At 34.9% G+C, this 15,702-nt stretch overlaps 1 long non-coding RNA gene across 1 annotated transcript; it reads right to left on the bottom strand.

Moving 5' to 3' along the window:
• Positions 1-38: 38 nt before the first annotated feature.
• On the bottom strand, positions 39-7,379 carry LOC112037175 (uncharacterized). Its single transcript, XR_010624579.1, has 3 exons — positions 7,288-7,379; positions 7,106-7,165; positions 39-100 (listed from the first exon to the last, which is right to left on the bottom strand). It is a non-coding gene; the product is annotated as an uncharacterized LOC112037175 (long non-coding RNA).
• Positions 7,380-15,702: the final 8,323 nt, after the last annotated feature.

Below are 15,702 nucleotides of genomic sequence, written 5' to 3'. Positions count from 1 at the left end.
ATGCATTTTGAAATCCAAACTTTACAAAAGTTACCACGTAACAAGTCAGTCCATATCCAAATCCCAAAGACAGGTTTCCAAGGTCGAGCAACCAAGCACCCTTTCAAAAAGTACTGAACATTTAGTAAATGGGTTGAAAGCAAATAATATGATATATGATTTTAACTAACAAATGTATCCTAATAATGTTCAAAAATTATTTTCCTCGACTCTTTTTTGCCTTTTTGGAAGTCTTATCTAATTTTTGGAAATTAATGTATAGAAAACATGTACTGCTTATGGTTATTATTATTATTATTATTATTATTATTATTATTATTATTTTTTGGTAGAAATGACACCTGCGGGGAATTTCCCATTAAAACAAGAAACTCCGAACAGAACCATAAAAGACCCAAAAGTTCTCTGCTTTTCTGCAGCGGCACCAGCTCTGCGTCAAAGAAACAGAGACAGTTCTCGACAACTATTAGTATAATGCAAGAAAAATACCATATCACATTTGTAACACATGATAGTACAAGGTGGTACAAGATAATACAAAGACAATACAATGAGTCAAAAAGTGGGCCTAGGCCTGATATTCTAACAGCACTTCTCAAATCTCACAGTGGAGTGTGAGAGACTATGGATACAAGATCATCAAAATGCCCTCGAGAGGGTGACTTTGTGAAGATGTCTACAAGTTGATCATGATGAGACCAATAGAGTGGCATAGTGGATAGACCGTAAGAAGAAAGTGACAATTGATCTTAATATGCTTGGTCCGTCAGTGAAAGATATTATTATGAGCAATCTAAATGGCACTCACTAGCCCATGCAACCAAAGGAGCTCCAAGATAGTATTGGTAACAGCTCAATATTCAGTCTCAGAACATTAGAGAGCAACAAAAGTCTAATTCTTGTTGAACCAGTATAAGGGAGGAGCCAAGGAGGAAGCAATACATGGTGGAGGGACAGTGATTGGTAGGGAAGGATACAAAGCATATAAGCATAGTGAGTAAAGCGTGGAGTTGCCATGAACTAGCTCACTTAATGTACGGCTTATGGGATATTAGAGCAAGTGACATGGAGAGAGGGGATCCAAGCTTCGAATGAGCTTGCAGTACAGAGTGGAATCTGTTTGTTTATTTAGAGCCCTTGAAAATCAGATTAGTTTAATTTAATGAATTAGCCAAGTAGTTACATAGGTTAATTATTTAGATCGAGGTTAAACTTATGCAATCATATTACTTAGTGCAAAAAATTAAAGAAGACAGTAATATGATAATCTAAGAAAACCAAAGAAACAAACTGTTTTAAGGTAAAAACTTGATGAGGATTTAACCTAACTATTTTCAAGGTAAACAAATCCACTATGATAGAATAGAAAATTACAATAGATTCAAACCCTAAAGTAGAACTTGCTAACACGACCATGTGCAACTTCGAATCTACGGACTCTTCTATCTTGGATTTGCTCAACACAAACTCTCGATTTTTGACTTTGAGATCCTACTCAAAGGTTTTAGATTACCATCAGTAGTAGATCTTTATGTAGCAACTTGTTTCCACAATTTCTTGATTGTAGATCTCGTTCCGGTAGATGCTGGTTGAGTTAGAAGGTACAAAAATCTCTCAAATCTCATAGGAGTAACTCACAAGTCTTCCAAGAAACTCTAAAACATAATTAGGGTTTTCCATTTGTACCTTGTAGTGTAGGATTGAAACCCTGAACGTTTTCGCGGGCTTGGGCCTGATTTAAAATCTGCAGAATCAACTAATCTGCAATTTTTTGATCAGTTGAGTTTAATTTTTGATCGGTTGAGCTTCACAAAACTTGAACTTTCCTTTCGGCAGCTTGAATGTTCTTAAATCTTGATTTGTACAATCTCGAGCAATGTCTAACACCTAATCTAGACATGTTTTTGTTCTTGGTTTGTCAACATACACAAAATGAGAATCTAAATGTTTAATCCTAAACATTTAGAACCTAATAATCTCCCGCTTTGGCAATCCGTGACAAAACACACGTACACATGAATTGCTCAACTCAAAAACTAACCCAATTGCAAAGTATTGCCCTAATACAATTCTATCACAATCTACTATCTATCCATTGCTAAAATAGGTAGTAATTGATGAAAGAATTAACATGTAAATTTCTAAAACACTCAAAACAAACCATAAACGCATGTGTGGCCCTAATACAATTCTATCACAATCTACTATCTATCCATTGCTAAAATAGGTAGCAATTGATGAAAGAATTAACATGTAAATTCCTAAAACACTAAAAAAAAACCATAAACGCATGTGTGGAAAATATAGTGTAAATCAAAAAACTGAAAAAGTGAACTTGAATTCACCAAATATAATTAAGAGACAAATATCAAATGAAAAATATCATCATCAAAGTATCAACATATCAAACCATGTTTGTGAAACAAGAGCAAAAAATACATATCAATTATAACAAAAAATATATATCTCACTTCCTAGCTATCTCTCCTCCTAGCTATAAAAGCTACATCAAAATGCTCTCCCCCTAAGTACAAGAGCTATTCACTATGTACTCCCCCGTTTTGTTACACATTGCCAAAGGCAACTATCAAGAATCAGAGGGTGGAGGAGTTGGAAAAGCACTCCCATACTTAGTAAATTCCGCTCTCAAAGCAACAACCTTAGTAATGAGCTCATCCAAAAGTTGTCCATGTACTGCCTGAGTAGTCATGAAGGTCTCCATCATGGCACAAAGAGAGAGAGAGACAGAGAGAGAGGAGGAGGAGGAATAGTAGGATCAACATCACTAGTCTCAACATCGACCTCATCAACACCATCAACAACAACAACAACAACAACAACTGTAGGATTAAAAGGAATCTACTCAGCAAGCATATCTCCACTCGTGGTCTCTTGGATAAACCAGCACTTGGTTCAACCATCTTCTTTTGTGCTTGTCGCTATCTAAGAAAAGAAGATCCTATAGGTGTAGTGAGATGAATGGAATAAGAGGCAGGAAAAATCCTTAAGCACTGGCTAAGCTAGGACCTTACTAATGAAAACAGGAAAGAAGTGATGATGCTTCCTAGACTTACTCCTATGTACTACAACTATAGTTTGAGTAAAAAAAGATGGAAAACAGGTAGGACCATCAGTACTAAGAGCATACAAAAATACACATCTATCAATAGGGATAGTATGCATATGAGAGATTGGAAAGAGATTGTGACATGCTATCCTAAACAACATGTAGTTGTACTCTGTCAACTCACATTTAAGTCTTGGTTCAGTTCCTCAAATGACAGATCTTCCATAAAGAAGTGTCATAACATCATCAATATAAAGAGACTTAGTGTATGGATATGTAGGTCTATGGACAAGAGGCAAACCAAGAGCTTTAGATACCATTTGCTTAGTAATCTTAAACTCTTCACCTTGAATCCAAGCAGTCAAAATGTGACCACCGGATGAATCAGACTGAATAGAGAGATTTGAATAGAATTCTCTAGCCAAAGTAGCAAGAGGGGGTATTAGATCATGACAAAGAGTCAACCAACCTTTAAACTTTAGATTCCTACAAATAGAAGGATCTAACTCATCTAGAATGACTTGTCTTTCACCCTAAATAGACCTATACTTAAACAGAGTATCAAATTTTTGAAAATTTTGAAACACATGAAACCTAGTTTGGTTAAATACCTCAATTGGTTCAGAAGTAGGCTCAAAGACTCTTTTGGCTTTGGTCTTAATGTTTCTAGACTTCTTAGGGGCCATTACTAGGATCTAAGGAGTTGGAAACAAGAAGAAAACAAAACACAAAAAACCAAGGTCAGATTGCATTAGAGAGAATTTTAAAACAATTTATATATGCAATCTTCAAAATCTATATGATGCATGATGCATAGACACAAGTGATGCATGAACTAATGCATTAGCAAGTTCAATTTTCTCAAAATTTTGAAAAATTGACCCATAAAATCAAGTTTTATGAAAAAAACCCCAAAATTTGAAGAACATAAACCCTAATGATGTAATTGAAGGAAAAGAGGGAAGATTTCATGATACTCTGCTTGGCAAACAGGTGGATTATTCAATTTTTCAAAAACACACAAATTGAGTGAATGAACATCACAACAGTTATAAAACATGATATAAATAGTCAATTAATCAATAACAATGGTCAATTTTAGCCAATTTTACCCAATTGAACAAAATCCCTAATTTCCTAAAAAACACATGAACCCTAATTTTGAAAATTTTCAAAATCCATGAAATTTTGAAAATTAAACCATAGGCATCATGTTTATATCATACATACACAAAAACTCATTGGTCATTTTGAAACAAAAACATCCAAACCATCAAAAACCCCAAAAATCCTCAAGTTTGAAAATTTTGAAAAATTTATGCAAAATGCATGTAAATTAATCAAAAGGAAAGGGTAAAAGAGTCATACCGGGTATGTGGATAAAAACCTTTAAGCTTTTGACTTGGAAATGACCAAAAAAAAAAAAAAAAAGATTGTAGAGGAATCGAGAGGAAGACAAAAGTTTTGAAAAACTGGTTTGATTCCTTTTAAAAACTTTGAAAAATGTGACATTCGATTGGTCGAGAGGAATTGAGAAGTGATCGAAATGTTTTAAAAATAGAGTTCGACTGATCAAATAGGAATTGAAATAGATAGTGAGTTTTGGCCTAAAACCTGCTCTTTTTTTATCGATCGAAAAATCTAAAACTCATAATTTTTGAAAAACTTGAAATTTTCTGCAAATATACAATTCTTAACTAGTTTTCATGATATGAAATGCATATGAATGATTCCAGAAGTTTTCAAAAACACATCTTCTTCAAAAATCTAACTTTTCCTCTCCAAAATTTCAACCTAAACCCTAAAAAGAGTATTAAACATCACACAATAAATAATTTTTGATGGCCATATTAGTTAACACAGAATCATATGTACAAAGTTTAACAAAGATTTGAGTGTAGTGTGTACAACTAGTAAGTGTATAAGATACATAATAGTTGATATGTAGATAGTAATCAAGCAAACTTTCTACATCATTAATCACATTGGTTTAAAAGTGACAATCACCTAAAGAGTTACATCATATAACTCTCACATCTCCTAGAAAACACGCTTGCAATTATGTAAAATCATTTTGTTTCTTTTTGCTTTTTGCTTTTTCTTTGTTTTCTTGTGATTTTTCTTTTACGCACAATCAAGAATATCATGCATGGGCATATAGGAGACAGAAAAGAAAATACCCTTGTTACACATCCTTATTTTTTTTGAGAATAACACCTCGTTTAATCTTGTTGTACAAGTGCTACACCTTACCGAGCACAAATTTTATAATTTGCACACAGGTGTTCATGATTGGTCATTAACAGTGGTGAAATGATTATTTATACATTTCTTTTAGGATTTTCTAGTCCTTATGATCAAAATGTGTGACATTAGAATCAAGATTATTTGTTTAAAAACTATAAACAACTCAAACAATTAAGCACTACATAGTACAAACTAGCAAAGTGCAAAAATAACCTATCAAAGCTTAACAAGGTTGTTAGGATATATGTGAATTATGTTAGAAACATATGTCATTATAGAATTGGCTAATCCTTTGACAAAACGCACTTTATTTGTAATTGGGTAGATCTAGGATGTGTTTAACTCTTCAAAGAACAATGTTTCAAGTTCAAGTGTTAAAACCATGCAAGTCTGTCCAAGAATCAAGTAAAAAAGTGCTGATTTTTAAAACTCGACAACTAATATCTATCGAGGTTTAAAAGGCTATTCAAGCTTGATGCTTAACAGCTGCTTGATAGATAAAGTATCTATCTAGATTTAAGAAAATCATATTTTCATTTATGATTTTCATCCAATTCGTGTATAGATGTTTGGGCTTTCTTTTCTCACAACCTTGACATATATAAGGATTTTTTTAAGGGCCGTCACAACTGATGCACCTAAATGCAAAAGTTTTTCACAAGCATATTGTGAACTGGAGACATATGCCCTAGTTCATCTTTCTCTTCAAGAAGCTGCTGTGTTTGTACACCGTAGGGTTTTGTAACCCAGGAGTTTTGTGATCTTCATCGTGTTATCAATCAGTCGAGCTTCATAGAACTTGAACTCTCCTTTCTGCAGCTTGAATGTTCTTAAATCTTGATTTGTACAATCTTGAGCAATGTCTAACACCTAATCTAGACATGTTTTTGTTCTTAGTTTGCCAACATACACAAAATGAGAATCTAAATATTTAATCCTAAATATTTAGAACCTAATAGAATCACGTATGAGTCTCCATTGTTCGGAGTAAGTTGATCAGTAGGTTCTATTAGTGTGTTAGTGATCTTGCTTTATGTGAATCTAGCTTGTTAGAGGAGGGTAGAGTCTGCAACATCCGAGCACTCACAATCTATCACAGTAGAACCGTGGCAAAGTTGTGGCAAAAAACAGTTGTGATCCTAAAAGGGCTCCTTATCTTGCATTATAAACAGAGTAATGCTACAGTCATATATTTTTACAAAATGTTGATGTGACTAACCTCTTATTAGTTTTTATCCAGGTTCACCATTAAATCACTTTTATATTTACCAATAATTACTTACCACATTAGTTGTTTGTAAAATTTTTTGTAAAATAGTTTGTATTTCTAGCATTATTCTTATAAACAAGCTTTGGTTGTAAGCACGGTTTTAAAAAAGGATTGGGCCATCTAGTTCAATCAAAAACTGGATCCTAAACTGGTCTAATAAAAATGGTAAAAATTGGGAACCGAGTTCTTTTCCAGTTTTTTTGACTGTTTCAGTTTTTGAAACCATAGTTATAACCCATCAATTGTTATTTGACTCCATTTGTAAAAGTTTCAGTCAGCAAAATGTGTGTGCTACCTTCTCATCCTTATAAGTATTTTGCATACCCATTGTCTCCTGGTTTTGCCAACGTAATGTATGCATGCTGTTGAATTAGAAATGCTTTATATAGACTTCGAAAAACTAAATATATTTTACTAAATGCTTTAGCTTCCAATGTTCAATTTCTAAGAAGGCAAGGACGAAAATGAAGATTAGCATATGGTATCAAACAAAAATGATTAAAAGCAGAAGAGAAAACAACCTTAGCAAAATATATTGCGAACCACCCCATTATGTAAAATATGTCCAGAATCCACATAGTCTGCCTCAAAGATAAATAAAAATTCAATAGAATATTAATTAAGAGCTGGTCAATATGTATACTTGCTAAAAACATTCAACTCTAGTCCTCCAAATGATTATTTGGTCATGTAAAAAACTCACATATTTACGACCAATGATATCTGCTAATTTCCCACTTATTACTGCACCTACCATTCCACCAATTGTCATTATGGGACCGAAAACTGAATACTGCAAAATTGAAGGGTGAATGTGTAAGGATAAATTGAATGATTATTGTTATCTGTTTCTAATAATTATAATTCCTTGTCCCATGCAGTGTTTGCAAATGGACATGCAGACAGCTACGTACTATGAAGTAAAAGATATATATGTGGCCAAGGTTTACTTTGGCAAAGTTTTATGATCAAGATATTCAAGAGATTTATTTCATGAATAATATATGTAACTGTTTCAACAAACTTCCCTCTACGTACCTGTCAGCCACAGAAAGTCCCAAATCAGCAATAATTCCAGATTCAGCAGGGGCCGACTACCCTGCCTGAAATGAGATGCAATCACAACGCGCAATTTCAGAGATGGCACCATATATGTGTGGGCCTATATTAACAAAAGTTTGCAATTTGACCCCAAAAAATTTATACTTGGCCCCCCTCCCAAAAAAAATTGACAAATTGGCCTATGAAACACCAGGGAAAAAAAATATAAAGCTGGACTATTTTGTTGTGGAATGAATTGTTAATGGGGGAAATGGGTATTAGAAATTGTGACTATTTTGCTGTGTAATGAATTGTTGGTAACATCAATTCTGTTGAAGTTTGTGGGGGAATTTTTTTTTTTTTTTTTTGAAGCGAAATAAAATTAAAAATAAAAAAAAAGACTAAAAATAAAAAAATAATTTTTATATTGAATAAAGTACAAATTAATAAATTAATAAATTAATTGAATTTTTTTATGTAGATTTAAGATAAATCCTTATAATTTATATTACTTTTATTTAATTTATAAATTATCGGAAAGCAAGCTACAATGTTTGACTTTTTTTTAAAGAAAAAAATACAAATAATTAAGAGGCTAATACTGATGATTTTTAGTGTATCCCACTCTAGTATTGATATCCTAATTTCTTAAAAGTCTCAATTTTTTTTTTGGAAAAATCACTAATAAAATTGGTATTAGTTCATTGCTGTGTGATCCCAAATGGCATTTGGGAATATGAGATTATGATGTTAATAAATGTGATCTAATATTAAGCTTGGTCCCCCCTTAGGTTTAAATATTGCTTCCGTCGACTTTGTAAAATTTCATTAATATTTGCCAAACCTATAATACGGTTTGGACTCATTATTTACAATGGTTTACAACTTGGTGATGGGAAAAAATATACAAAGAATTATCTCATACATTCAATGCATGCATGTTGTATAAGATACCAGATACATGCAAAAGATGTAAGAGATACTGTCTACATAGACCATCTTCCTCACAACATGTAGGTTCTCCAGAGGCTTTATATCAATTGTACTTACCACAAATCCACCAGCAAAGGCACTACAAGAAGTGACAAAGGCACTAAGAAGAAGAACAGCAGTGACACCACTTGCCCTTGCACTTGCACTTGCTCCAGTATCATTGGAACCAGAGTCAATGCTGACTCTGATATTACTAGGTTGTTGTGTAACTAGTAGAGACTTTGCTAGTTCCTCGTCTTTCATATGTTGCTATTTTATCAGAGATGATAGGGAATATTTTAATCAGCTAGAAAATTTTTCCTAACACCCTAGAGTCTTCGGTCACCAAAAGCATCATGAGCTTACCAAAAGAATTTTCGATCACCAAAAGCATTGTCGGTCACAAATGGAGTGTGGCACATGGTGGTGCCACACTCTGCCTAACTGTCTTCACGTATCAATGGATCATCAGGGACCCAACGGTTGTCAAGTACCTACTCTGACACCATGTGTCATGCTCCACCCTGACGGTCATCACGTATCAATGGGTCATCAGGTACCAAGGGGTCATTAGGTACCAAGGGGTCATCATGGACCCAGCGGCTATCAAGTACCTACCCTAACATCACACGACACACTCCACCCTGACGGTCGTCATGTATCAATAGGTCATCAAGTACCAAGGGGTTGTCAAGAACCCAGCGGTCGTCAGGCACCTTCCCTGACACTACGCGACACGCTCTTCCCTGATGATCGTCATGTATCAATGGGTCGTTAAGGACCTAAAGGTCGTCTGGTACCTTCCCTAATACCACGCGACACATTTTGCCCTGATGATCGTCACATGTCAAAGGGTCGTCAAGTACCCTACTTATCGCCTAGAACATGCAGACACTAGCTCGTCTAAATCGATGAGACACTTTTGACAAATGACCCATTATGCTTGTCCAATCAACAAACCAATTTGCACACTAATAAGGGCGTTTTTGTCCAATAAAGCCCTTCAAGCACTTTGACTCATCAGGATGGAACACTCCGCCACTAACCCGTCAAGGTATATGCCTCTTCTGGTGGGACCCGCCAACTACGGACCTGTCGGGATGAATTCCTCATTTGACTTCCTTGAAGTCTCTGCCAATTAGTGATCCACGTATGTGCCCAACGGATGGTTGCATATGTACCCAACGGATGGTCACGTCTTATCCTCCATATTCATACCAACAGACTGATGGTCATACCAATGGTTGAGTAACTGGGTCCCACAAACCTTTACATATTCTCCACTCATGCATCCCTATATAGAAAGAATTTGCGTGCCACACCTAAAGACCATACTCCATGCTCGTGTCTTCCCTATATGGGAAGAAAAGCCTAAGATCTCGAGGTCTTAACTCCAAATCTTCCCTACAAGGAAAAACCTTACATTCAAAGTGAAAGTTCAAAAAGAGTATAAAACACCTTTGAACGTTTAGACCCCAAATTACAAAAATACCAATTCAAGCTTTATATCAAACAATTAATGTGCTGAATATGATAACAAACTAATAACAGAATTGATAGAACAATCTAAGCCAAATATAAACACATCCACAGCAGTAAATATAAGGCAAAGGTAAAGGGAAAGAAGATGCAAACACACGGACAACACACGGTGTGTTATCGAAGAGGAAACCGAAGTCCTCGGCGTAAAACCTCTTCGCCGCCCTCCAAGCGGTCAAATAATCCACTAAAGAATGTAGTTGGGATACATGAACAGTAGAAGACCCTCCAAGCCTAATCTACCCAAGTACCTAAGTTCTCCAAGCTTCTTGCTCCAACGAGGTTACGCCGAACCTATTTCTTCTCTAACTTCCCGGATTCCGCTACTTGACCATAGCATCAACCAATGTATATTGGTTCCTTTCCAAACTACTTCCCAAAGCACCAAATGGACCTTCTCACAGACGTGGGTGTGGTGAGACAAGGGTTTGGTAAATGACCTCTCAAGGGTATGACAATGGAGAGGAAGAGAGTAGAGAAATTTGTAGAGTCTCTTTAGATGAAGATTGGGGATGAATCAATCTTGTATTTCTCTAGGGTTTTCTCTCACAAAATTCTCTTTGGAAGCTCTCTCAATATGATGGGTATAAGGGTCTATATATAGTAGGGTGAGAAGGGAATGCAAAACGTCAGTTTTTGCCAAACAGGGCAAGTTGGTGACTTGATCTCGAGGTTTGGCCAAGTCGCGAAATCAAGTCGCAACGTAACGGCCTGGCCAGACTGGAACTTTTGTCCTGTAGCGTGATAGCTGGCGCGACCCTTCAGCTTCCCAGTGTGCCTCTCACGTGCCTGCCTTTCACGGCTTGCCAGTCGCGAACCACCCGCGAGTCCTAGTCGCGAGACTCTGTTTTTCTTGCACACTCTTGAGCTTTTCTTCACATCTTCTCACACACTACCCTTACAATTTTCCCACCTAAATACAGGGTTACTAAGTGCTAAATTACAAGCAAATTGGTCATGGAATAAAGCCAATTAAATGGTTGATTAAATTCAACCTTACACAAAGGATCTTGGTCAACTCTACACCACTATATAAGCACTAAGCCTCCTCTTCTTTAAGGTATGTGCAATTTCCTAGCTCTTAAACTTTTGAGTTATTGAAGATTCTTCTATCACTGACTTAACCTTTGGAGGGTCTTTGGCCGGCATCCTACCAGTGCTCTTTATAGGTTCTTCATCTTCTTTGTTCTTTAGGTACCTCATTCGACGCATGTGTGGACGATCAACTCAACGATTTTATGCATCATCAAGAGAGAGAGAGAGAGAGAGAGAGATATCAGATACTTTATTTTTGATAAAATAGGTTGTGTTCAAAGTTTGATGCAGGAAAAAATAAGTTGGTGTTAGTATGTAATTTGAAATTGTCAAAGTGGGTCCCTAAGTATAATCTAGATGTCAACAAATGAAGAATCCAGCAGCGAAATTGAATAAACAAGCAAGTGGACACCTCCTGGACAAGACAAGTGTCAATCAATGAGAAATGAACCTAACTTTTGCAGTATTCTTGAAGCTTGTAGTCATCCTAAACTCTTACATCTATATATAGATGTGAGTTGTAAAATGAAGTATCTAACATCCGAATAGATGTTTTTCCTTCATAACAGTAACATCTCTACAAAAGTAAAACACTAAATTCTCCTCCTGGCCGTATAATTAAGAATTTGCACCCAACAGGTTGATGGGTTAACTGTCATTCTGGGTCCGTTTGGATTGAACTTATTGTTGCTGAAACTGAAAACTGAAAACACTGTAGCAAAATAATTTTTAAATATGTGAATAGTACCGTGGGACCCATTTTTAATATTTTTTATTATGTGAACAGTGCGTGAACAGTAATAAACAGTACATAAACAGTAATTTTTGTCCCTTACTGTGCACGCGTAGGGAAAAAAAAAAGAAAAAGAAAAAAGAGAGAAAACGTTGAAATCCAAAATGTGGACGCCGAATCCAAACCCTGCCTCTGTCAATATTGTCAACTATATCATATCAGTTGCATCTATTGATCATTGATGGTGGGATCTCGTTATTTGATTTGAAAAAAATGTCCTTTTTTTTTTTTTTTTTTTTTGAGAAAGTAAAAATGTCCTGTTTAAATTGTTTGAATTATAAGTATTCTCGCCCAAGTATATATGAAAAGACGTGAATTACTATTTTATATGACATGGGGGTGCTTTTTAGGTATTTTGTAAGAAATTATGTTATGGTATAAATATATAATACTTAGTGTGTGTTATAACACTAATCCAAAAAGAGAAAGAAAAAGAGTATTATACTTATTATGTGTTATAGTGTTTTTGGAGAATCAACTTAGTTATGTGACATGTCATTAAAAAGAAAAAAGAAAATAGAAAAAAGTAAATTGTTAAAACTAATATAATAAAAAACTATTATTTGAGTGAATTGACAAATATGTAATTATTTCTAGTAACTTAAGCATATTTTTTTTGTTAAAATTCTTGATTGCGACTTATGAGTTATGAAATTTACTTTTATAGAATTTTATGTTCCAAATTATTTGTTTCTTATGTCAATCTTAGAAAAATAACCATAAAAATATAATGCACCACCTATAAATAATTAATACATCAAAATCCAATCTTATTTATACTCTTTTTAATTACATATACACAAATTAATATAGGCTATATTATAGTTTAGGTTATTATATATACTAGTCAATAAACCATGCAATGCACGAGTACTTCTTAGGTACTTCCGAAACACGGTGAATACTCCAGCCTTAGAGAGTACCTAAGAATTTTCCGCAATGCACATATATTTTCCTTATTATTTATCTTAGAATAATAGGGGAAAAAGTAAAAGAAATATAAGAGTAGATAATGTCAATTTTTCAATAATAATAAATATATCTTTTTTACATTTCATTGAATGTATATTACACTAAGTCCACAAAAACCTCCATACAAAGAAAAAAAAGTACCATCGAGCACCTTTGGAATGATGGAGGGAGCTTTAAGTACATAGGAGGGAGTTTCACACACATATACACTTAGATTAAGTTAGAGTATAATTTTTATCCCAAATTAAATAAAAAAGGGTAAAGTTTCACCATGTAAAAAAATAAACAAAAAGTAGTACCAAAATTTATGACAATATAATAAAATCATAAATAAGCAATAGGAATAAAATTAAAAATTAAGATGCCAACGCCAAGAGTTTTTTAGCTCAAATGGCACATTTTGCTTCTATTGTTTCTAATGAAGATTTCTAGGGTCTAATCCCTACTATCAAAAACAACAAATAAATAAAAGGGGGGGGGGGGGGGGGAGATGCCAACTTAAGTCTAATGTAGCATGTAAATTTGATAAAATCAAAACAATAGATTAAATCGAAATCTTCCAAGTACATCTGTAAAGTTATGGTTTTTACATAACATTTATGTTGACCGTATTTCATGACAAAAAATATTGTAATTTAATTAATTTATCTCATTGTATTTTATGGTATTTAATTGTTATTGGTGAAGATTGCTCAAGAAATTGATATCACAATTGGCTTGAGACTGGAGCACCCGCAAAAGGCCATGTGAGGAGCACATGAGGAAGTTCAACAATCAGCGTATTTCACAAGTCACTTGTGACTTAGCCAACCCACGAGATACACTAATCAGTAGGATTTTAAGTGTGACTTTGATACCCTTCACCCATACTAAATATACCCTTATTGCCCACAAAATTGTAAGAAGACTATTTAATTAGAAGAAAAACCATAGAGAGAGGTTTTCACAACACCCACCTTTTAAAGAGAGCTACTCATCCTCAAGAGAGAAATTCTTATAGTCTCTTCTCCTCCCCTCTCCCTTTGTCATAACTTGAGAGGAGATTGCATCCAAACACAACCTATACCCGAATTGAGTGTTGAGAGTGTTTGGGAGCTTGAAAAGCATTCAGTCTTTGACAAAATAAGCCGGTGAGGCTTGGCGGTGCAAATTAGCTCAACAAATCCACATAAAAACCCAAGCTTCTTGTATTTTGGTTCAGCCCATCACACGAAAGCTTCAAGAAAAGCTTGCTCTCTCCAAATGGAAGGGAAGACCTCTATTCCTTTAGTCAGTTTTGGTGTTTGGAGTTTCTTTGGAAGATTTAATTGTGGTGAGTTGGGTCTGTAAGCTTTTAAAAGGTAACATTTTATGTCTCCAAGTTTGTTGTGTAAGCTTTTTATTCGTAAATTCACATTTGGCTGATAATATTGGGGCTGGGGGAGACTTTGGCCACACCAGAAAGTGGGTGGCTTTTCCTAACAAAACAAGCTCAGAATGGCTCACTTGAGTGGGCTTTAATCTCTCTCTCTAGCGTGCCTCGTTTTGTTCTTCGAGTAGGCCAAAGACAGATTACAAGCAATATAACTGAGCATCTGGATACTGTTCATGGCTGATTGGCTTGCTTGATTGGGCTTGTTCTCGCCCATGCAATAATCTTCAGTTTCTAAATTTCTGATTTATTTTTTTGTTCCACAGAATGATCAAGTAACGCAAACCCATTCCAGATTACCTTGTCTTGGTATTTACCAATTTAAATCCTAACATAAGCTATTCTAGGTGCTTGAGTTATACACTCAAGACTTGATAGGCATTATTAAGTCCTCTCTTTCTTTATTGAGTTACTTAGGAAAAGAATGGATAAAATAAATAAATAAATAAAGCAAGTGGTATGCTGAAATTGTGGGAGAAAGACCAAAGTGGTGGTAACTTTCATGTTATAATTTTTACCCTATCGTAGCAGCCATCAATATGGCTAGGTGCATGGAGAATGAGACCAAAGAGCTATTTAGCAAAAGGATCTAGAATGAAGTAGTAATGCCACTCACAGCACACCATGTTCATAACCAAATGCCACAGACAGCATTAGAAAGGGCTCACATGAACCTAATCTTTCATTAAAATTATTATTACAATATTTCTTCTTAATCTTGAATTTGTGATTAGATTCTTTGATGCAGGCAGATTAGTGTGCTTCATACATGTCACTAGGGTAACTAGTATCACTCTCCATGCTTGCTGCCTGCCGCTTGGTGATTCTTATTGCAGAATATGAGTGAGTGATGCTTGTATTTCTTCTAAAGTTCGCCTTTTAGTCTCAGGTACCAGCTTTGCAATGAACAGAACACCCAAACATGACATGCTTCCATATATGAAAAATGTTCCTGAAATAGCATGCATAAAACAATCATCAGCATTCACAAGAATACCGTGGAGAGAGACAGTGTAAACAATCTTAAACATAAGAGAGTGACGTAAATTAATAAAGAATTAGAAAAATGAGGGACAAGGAGGCATCACCTGCTGGGCTCCATTCTACTAGAAAGTTAAATGTGAATGAAACAAGCCAAGTGCAAAACCAACTGACTGCATTGCAAATGCTTCCAGCTGAACCCTTTATATTTATAGGAAATATCTGAAAGGGAGAAAAAGAAATCATTTTGCAGGTGCTACACTCTAATTGATATATGTGTTACAAGTTACAACTGTGGATAAAGTTTCATGCAAGCTACAGAGTTATCACATAACTCAATTTTCCCTAAAAAATAAATAAATTAATAAAAAAAA

Source organism: Quercus suber, unplaced genomic scaffold (genome assembly GCF_002906115.3).
Source record: "Quercus suber isolate HL8 unplaced genomic scaffold, Cork oak 2.0 scaffold_459, whole genome shotgun sequence".
Classification (NCBI taxonomy): domain Eukaryota; kingdom Viridiplantae; phylum Streptophyta; class Magnoliopsida; order Fagales; family Fagaceae; genus Quercus; species Quercus suber.
The sequence above is the reverse complement of the archived record's forward strand: the minus strand, read 5'-3'. Positions and strand labels throughout refer to the sequence as shown.